Source organism: Hypomesus nipponensis, chromosome 20 (genome assembly GCF_054491055.1).
Source record: "Hypomesus nipponensis isolate SF chromosome 20, ASM5449105v1, whole genome shotgun sequence".
Lineage (NCBI taxonomy): Eukaryota > Metazoa > Chordata > Actinopteri > Osmeriformes > Osmeridae > Hypomesus > Hypomesus nipponensis.
In genome coordinates, this window is record NC_140380.1 from 1,912,501 (window position 1) to 1,920,000 (window position 7,500).

Genomic DNA, 7,500 nt, shown 5'->3' on the forward strand with positions numbered 1-7,500 from the left:
ACTTTCCACTGGCTGCCCGCAGTGTCACCATATTTATATCGATTATCTTCATACCTGGGGCTCTGTGTTGTCATACTGGGTGGTGATCTTACCTGTTGGCTCATTTAGCCTCCAGCTGTTTGCATATTGCACATGCTATTATAGTGCCAGATTGTTTGCAGTTTTTGCACGTACGTTTGCAGTGTCATTGTTTACACGCTTTGCACAGACTGATCTCAGTGGGGATCACTGCTTAAACTTTGCACATCTTGACGTTTTCCACTATAGGGTTACCACACGGTCGGTTAGATTACTATAGCCCTCTTTACAGGTTTGCAGATAATACCCATTTCCACTGCCGGCGCCTAGTCTGGCCACCCTGTTCTAACTGTGAATTGATGAGTTGTTTTCTTGTGTTATTTCCTCTGCTAGTATTTTATAGGATGACAGTTTCCTGTTTTAAACTTTGTTAATACCAATAAAACCGTGTTCATAAATACATTGTTGGTATTGTTGTGTATTCAAGGGTCTAACGTTTTTAACCTGTCCGCCTACAAATTTGGCGTAGTCGGCAGGACCCTTGACGTACACAGCAATATGAATAATGGCGGGCAGCCAATGGTAGCGGGGGCACAACCCCAAGTAGTGCCCACAATGATGCCATGGTTCATGAGTGGGCCATGGGTGCCAAAGTATAGCGGGGAAGGAGAACCATCCAAATTTCTAGATTGGCGAACCCAAATTGAGGCTTTTATTCGGGCCCAGGGGCTAAATGACGAACAGCGGGTAGACTTTTTGTTGAGCGTATTGGAAGGGAATGCAAAAAGGGAGGTGGCGCTGTTGGCAGAGGCTGATCGAAATACGGATGTAAAGATTCTGGACGCCCTGGCGAGGCTGTATGGGGGCCAGCAACCAGTAGCCCTGCTGCGAGTACAGTTCTTTAACTGTAAACAAGAACCTGGAGAGGATGTGGGCACGTTCACTCTTCGGCTGCGGGAGCTGCATCACAGGTGGAGAGCAAGAGACCCCCAGGATGCGGGCTCGGATGACGAACTGCTGCGCACCCAGTTTTCCATGGGCCTGAGGCAGGGATTAGCCAAACAAGAACTGCAAAGACAGCTCAGAAGGGTCACAACGCTTACATTTGTCCAGGTCTGTGCAGAGGCAAAAGCATTGGAGCGTGAACTGGGCCACACTGAAGAAGCCCAAGTTTGCCCAACTGTTGCCACAACATCCAAGAGGCCCTCAACGGTCACCTCTGATTGGCAGCAAATGAAGGAAGCCCTCCGAGCCGAATTGCGTCAAGAGTTGACAGAGCAGGTGAGCCTCCTAAGTAAATCCATCGTCGAACAGCTGCAAGGGCGTTTAAACATCATACCAGCCACCGGTGCTACAGCACTGCCGGCCATGGGTGCAAACCCCCAACAGGCTTGGCGTCAAGAACATGACCCGAGACGACAGCGGCTAGGGTCTGCCCCCCCGGATAATACGTCTTACCAATGGGATGGCCAAGGGAGAGCCATTTGCCGCGACTGCGGGGAGGCTGGGCATATTCAGAGGTTTTGCCCACGGCGACGGCCGCACCAGCCGGGTTTTCGGTATCCCCGGTCACAGCAGGGCGAGTGAACCGGGAGGGGCCCCAGATCGTACCCCCACAAAGGCCCTCAATGGTGGGCAAATGCCCTGAAGTGGAAGTGTTTGTTCAAGGGCAACGGGTTCCATTTATACTTGACACTGGCTCCCAAGTCACCATGTTCAGCCAAACACTGTTCCAGCACTATTTTGGGGGGGAGTGCATACAAGATCCCAGTGGTATACCATGGCTAACCTTGAAAGCGGCCAATGGTCTTCGTATTCCTTATGTGGGTTATGCTGTCTTGGATTTTAGTATTGGGGGAATAGACATTAAGAAAAAGGGTGTGGTTATTGTGAGGGATGATTGTATAAACACAGAATATGGCCTCCTTGGAATGAATGTGGTGGCGGATTGTTGGACAGAGGTATTCCGTAGGGGGCACCCAGGAGTGACGGCATTTAAATCTGTGTTCTCTCCTCATGCAGAGAAGGCTTGGGATGCAGCTTTTGCCGCTTGCCAGAAAGCGGATACGTCGATGGGCCAGATGGAGCTACAAGGGGTGGCTAGACTCCAGCGGCAGTCCCCAGTGAGGTTACCTCCTACCACAGAGACTATTATCTGGGCCCAAGTTCCACAAGCAGCTGGCCTACAGGATTGCCTGGTCCTGGTTGAAGACCTAGAAGACCATGGGCACGAATGGAGAGTGGCCAGATCTTTGAGCTGGACCCGTGGTGGGAGGGTCCCCCTGCGCATCTGCAACCCTAATCCTTTCCCGCTGGAACTACCTCAACGACGCCCCCTGGCTACAGTGACCCAGATTGACCCCAGAGATGTACAAGGGCGGTCGAAGTTGGTGCTGCGCAATACTGGTCCCCAGATAGTTGAGGTCGATGTACAGCACGTAGGGCAGACTTCAACCGAGGAGCACCCGGCACTGGCACTACGTGGGGAGGAATTGAATGACTATCAACAAGCACAACTGAAGGCCCTCCTGCAGAAGTGGTCACACATATTCGCTGCACACGATGAAGATTTTGGAAGGACCTCAGTGGTCACCCACCAGATACCCACTGGCACAGCACCCCCAATAAGAGAACGCTACCGCCCTGTCGCTCCAAACCTCTACCCAGAGTTGAGGGCCTTATTGCAGGGCATGCTTGACAGTGGGGTGGTGAAAGAAAGTTCGAGTCCGTGGGCAGCTCCAGTGGTCCTGGCAAAAAAGAAAGACGGGTCGTGGAGATTCTGTGTGGATTACCGCAAGCTTAATTCCGTGACTCACAAAGACTCCTTTCCCCTGCCGCGCATTGAGGAGTCCCTCACGAGCCTAACCCAAGCCAAATGGTACTCCACGCTCGACTTGGCGAGCGGATACTGGCAAGTGGATGTCGCACCAGAGGACCAGGAGAAGACTGCGTTCACTACACCCTTTGGCCTCTACCACTTTGAACGTATGCCTTTTGGACTCTGCAATGCGCCAGCTACGTTTCAGAGATTAATGCAACGTTGCCTCGGCTCACAAGTGTACGATCACCTCTTGATTTATCTCGATGACGTCATAGTCTATTCGCCCGACTTCCCCACCCACTTACAACACCTAGAACAGGTATTTACCCGCCTTCAAGAACATGGCCTGAAACTACAACCCCGTAAGTGTCATCTGTTCCAGAAGCAAGTGGTCTACCTGGGGCATGTGGTTAGCAGTCAGGGTGTGGCAACCGACCCAGACAAGACGGCCATTGTCCGCGATTGGGCTGCGCCCACGACCGTCAAGCAAGTGAGGTCATTTTTAGGCTTCGCGGGGTACTACAGGCGATTTATCCCTGCTTTCTCCAAAGTCGCCGCTCCACTTCACCAGCTCCTACAGGGCCAGGCTAATAGACCTTCTGCCCCAATCCAGTGGACAGCTGACTGCCAAGTTGCTTTTGACAACCTGAAACAGGCTCTTCTTAGTGCCCCCATACTGGCTTTTGCGGACTTCCAATTGCCTTTCAAGCTGTACACAGACGCCAGCCTGGATGGCCTAGGAGCGGTCCTGTCCCAAGTCCAGGATGGAAAAGAGCGAGTCATAGCATACGCAAGCCGTAGCCTCGCTCCGGCTGAGCGCAACGACAAAAATTACAGCTCCTTCAAGCTGGAGCTCTTGGCCTTGAAGTGGGCAATTACAGACAAATTCAAAGACTACTTGTGGGGGGCCCAAGTCACTGTGTTCACAGACAACAACCCGCTAGTCCACCTGCAGACCGCACGACTGGGGGCAACCGAACAACGATGGGTGGCCCAACTGGCCAACTACTCGTACGAAGTACGCTACCGACCAGGGACGGCCAACCGAAACGCAGATGTCTTGTCGCGACTTCCAGGAGAAGCCACCAGCACCACCACACAGGCCACAGCGTGCACGACGTCAGTAGAACCCTGCCCTGGCTCAAACCTATGGGCGACGCGTCAAATAGAGGATCCAGACCTACGACTCCTCCAGGCCTGGAGGCTAGAGGCAGAACCTCCAGTCACCGGTAACCGTTCGGCCTTGTCCCCACAACTCCGTCGCCTGCTTCAAGAGTGGGACCATCTGGAGCTTCAAGATGGAGCCTTGGTGAGGCACGTCACTGAACCCGACACTGGGGCCCCAGTAAGACAAATTGTCATCCCAGAGGGCCAAGCTCGATCGATATGGGAGGAATACCACAGAGCGGCAGGTCACGCTCACGGCGACAAGATGATGTCCTTGCTTAGGAGGAGGTTCTTTTGGGTGGGAATGAGTGCAAGTGCCCGGGCATGGACCACCGAATGTACCACCTGTGTGGTAGGAAAGCGGGGGCAACAACCAAAAGCCCCCCTGTGCCCCATTCCGTCCAGCTTTCCATTTGAAACTGTGGCCCTGGACTTTTTATCACTCGGAAGGCCCGCGGACCCTTACCAATATATTTTGGTCATCACGGATCTGTTTTCACGCTACGCACTGGCCGTGCCCACGAAGGATCAGACGGCTGCTACAACGGTGAAGGCACTGTGGACTGCTCTCATCCTCCCATTTGGCTGCCCAGAACGGATCCTCACCGACCGAGGGGGAGCATTCGAGTCGGCCCTAATGCAACAACTATGTGCCATGTATGGCTGCAGGAAGGTACATACTACCCCGTACCACCCACAGGGCAACGGGGCCTGCGAAAGGCTTAACCGCACACTTCTGTCCCTGTTGAGCACAATCGAGGTTAAGCACCAGGCCCAGTGGCCAGTTCATCTTCCAGCCCTCCTGCAAGCATACAACAATTCCTCCCACGCTAGCACCGGGATGACACCACACTACGTCGTGTTTGGCCGCCACGCCAGGCTTCCAGTGGACATGCTACATGAAGTCGCACCACCTCAACAAAGAGCTGATCTAGACGGGTGGGTCCGAACGCACTATCACTCACTTCTACAAGCTTATGACGCAGTACGGGGAAATGCGGAGCGTCGTGTAAACTGGAACCAAAAACGGTATGACCGCAATGCCCGTACCTTGCCGCTGCTACCTGGAGAGAGGGTGCTAATCAGAAATTTTCGCCGTCGGGCTCAAGGTAAATTGGCCCCTCAGTGGCTCCCATTACCCTTTGTAGTCGTCTCCCAGCCTTACCAGGACCGGCCAGTATTTGCTATACGGCCAGAGGGTAAAGATGGTCCTATTCGAACAATCCATCGTAACAACTTGAGATCCTGTCCTGGTGATCCACCACCAACCAACCACACCCCTGCGAACCCACATAGAAACGACACCTGGCAACCAGAACCGGTTTGGCCATACATCCCACTGGCACGCCACCAACTGATGCCACAACAGCAGCAGGAACCCACAGCCGCACCGCTGAGACCGGCCGCAGCGCCAACGGCCTCCACAGCAACGCCACCTCCTGCCATTGCTCCAGTCGCCCCGGCCCCCGAAGCCCCTGTATACGATCTAGTAGTTCCTCTTAATGTACCTGTAGATCATGGCCCAACCCCTACACACCATCAAGGAACCGCAACGGGTACCCCACCAAGGTGCCCAGCTCGCCACAATCGGGGTCAACCTCCAGCACGGTACCGCCCTGAGGATTGAACCAGACAGTAGTGCTCGGGACGACCACTGTTAATGTGGGGGGGAATTGTAACGGGAGCAAATGTCATTCATTTGAACACATGTTTGGGGGCGGGACAGCCGATATCGTTCTGTATGTTTGCTGTGTCGGTGTTTGCGTGACATCTCTCTACAGGTGTTCCTTATCGGCGGGCTGATTTGACCACCTACGGGATTGGCTGGGTAAAGGCATAAGAACAAACCAAGATCTCCTCTCAGGGCTCGCACCCGACTACGGACGACAACGGTTTCCACACACGGAGGCGAGATCCGGAGCCAGCCGCCCTCTTCCCCGAGTCCTGGATGATCGGTCAGCACGGTGCCTCCAAGCCCCATCAGATTGTTCAACGCACTCAACTCCACGCCATAAAGGGAAGTAGCCCCGCTATTACTTTATGTGTGTAAGAACAACTGCAACCGTGATCGTTACATTTGGTTGCGTTTAATTATACACCTCCTGCACTTCCCCAGCACACAGAAGAAGCAGACGCCATCAGCAGTGTGGACGACTACCCCGAGACGAACTATTGTTGGTGTGGATTATAGTTTCCTGTTTCCCCAGTCTGAGCTGGGCTGCTAACGCACGGGGGAACAACGTCAGTGCCTCGTAGGCGTGGCCGACAGGCTCGCATCTGTCCCTCAACCTCCTCCTGGACTTCGGTTGGCTAGGCCGTGGGTTGGGCCGTGAGTACTGTCGAACGGTGATTGGCCTTCGAATCCGTTCCCCGTTAGAGTAGGGAATTGTGTATTTTAAATTGTGGTTAGACTTTCCACTGGCTGCCCGCAGTGTCACCATATTTATATCGATTATCTTCATACCTGGGGCTCTGTGTTGTCATACTGGGTGGTGATCTTACCTGTTGGCTCATTTAGCCTCCAGCTGTTTGCATATTGCACATGCTATTATAGTGCCAGATTGTTTGCAGTTTTTGCACGTACGTTTGCAGTGTCATTGTTTACACGCTTTGCACAGACTGATCTCAGTGGGGATCACTGCTTAAACTTTGCACATCTTGACGTTTTCCACTATAGGGTTACCACACGGTCGGTTAGATTACTATAGCCCTCTTTACAGGTTTGCAGATAATACCCATTTCCACTGCCGGCGCCTAGTCTGGCCACCCTGTTCTAACTGTGAATTGATGAGTTGTTTTCTTGTGTTATTTCCTCTGCTAGTATTTTATAGGATGACAGTTTCCTGTTTTAAACTTTGTTAATACCAATAAAACCGTGTTCATAAATACATTGTTGGTATTGTTGTGTATTCAAGGGTCTAACGTTTTTAACCTGTCCGCCTACATAAGCAGGGTCGGGCCTTGTTAGTACTTGGATGGGAGACCGCCTGGGAATACCAGGTGCTGTATGCTCTTTTTCTCATTAACTTAGAAACTGACATCTTGCAATATGCACAAGTAGTCCTTCATGAAAGGGGCTGGAAGCTGTTTTCATTTTGACACGAGAGAGAGAGAGAGAGAGAGACCACCTTGCATTGTCAATTGCTAAATCTGTATATGGATAAGTAGCCTATGGTTGTCAACTTATTTCGTACGGCCATACCAGCCTGGCAACGCCCGATCTCGTCTGATCTCGGAAGCTAAGCAGGGTCGGGCCTGGTTAGTACTTGGATGGGAGACCGCCTGGGAATACCAGGTGCTGTATGCTCTTTTGCTCATTCACTTAGAAACTGAAATCTTGCAATATGCACAAGTAGTCCTTCATGAAAGGGGCTGGAAGCTGTTTTCATTTTGACACGAGAGAGAGAGAGAGAGAGAGAGAGAGACCACCTTGCATTGTCAATTGCTAAATCTGTATATGGATAAGTAGCCTATGGTTGTCAACTTATTTCGTA

The 7,500-nt window shown here is 52.4% G+C and overlaps 2 non-coding genes across 2 annotated transcripts in view; both read left to right on the plus strand.

Moving 5' to 3' along the window:
- Positions 1-7,194: 7,194 nt before the first annotated feature.
- Positions 7,195-7,313, plus strand: LOC146244453 (5S ribosomal RNA). Its single transcript, XR_014738308.1, has one exon. It is a non-coding gene; the product is annotated as a 5S ribosomal RNA (ribosomal RNA).
- Positions 7,314-7,495: 182 nt separating this feature from the next.
- The window catches only part of LOC146244454 (5S ribosomal RNA), a 119-nt gene continuing 114 nt past the window's right edge, over positions 7,496-7,500 (plus strand). The window contains exon 1 of the ribosomal RNA XR_014738309.1: positions 7,496-7,500. This exon is cut by the window's right edge and continues 114 nt beyond it. This is a non-coding gene — a ribosomal RNA (5S ribosomal RNA).